Source organism: Cyprinus carpio, chromosome B24, assembly GCF_018340385.1.
Source record: "Cyprinus carpio isolate SPL01 chromosome B24, ASM1834038v1, whole genome shotgun sequence".
NCBI classification, from domain to species: domain Eukaryota; kingdom Metazoa; phylum Chordata; class Actinopteri; order Cypriniformes; family Cyprinidae; genus Cyprinus; species Cyprinus carpio.
In genome coordinates, this window is record NC_056620.1 from 21,396,613 (window position 1) to 21,396,993 (window position 381).

Below are 381 nucleotides of genomic sequence, written 5' to 3' on the forward strand. Positions count from 1 at the left end.
GTATGTGGCACTGCGAGTGGTCTTAACTCTGAGTTGAAGTTAACGAGTTGAACACACCTTATCACTTTGAAGAGGTACAAATTCACTTTTCACAGACATTTTTCTTTGACTGTTTGTTGCTGTTGTAATAAACTGCCCATTTTCAAGAAATGTCTAAAAATGCTTTTTTTTTTTTTTTTTCATGAACACTTGACCCATTAAAGGGATAGTTCACCCAAAAATGAAAATGACCCCCATGATTTAGCCTCCTCTCATATGCTTCATCCTTTAAAAACACAGTCAGGGGTTACATATGACTTTTCTTTCATAAAAACACAGTCAGAGTTATCAATAAACATCTTGGCTCTTCTTGAAGCTCAAAAGTGCATCCATCCTTAATAA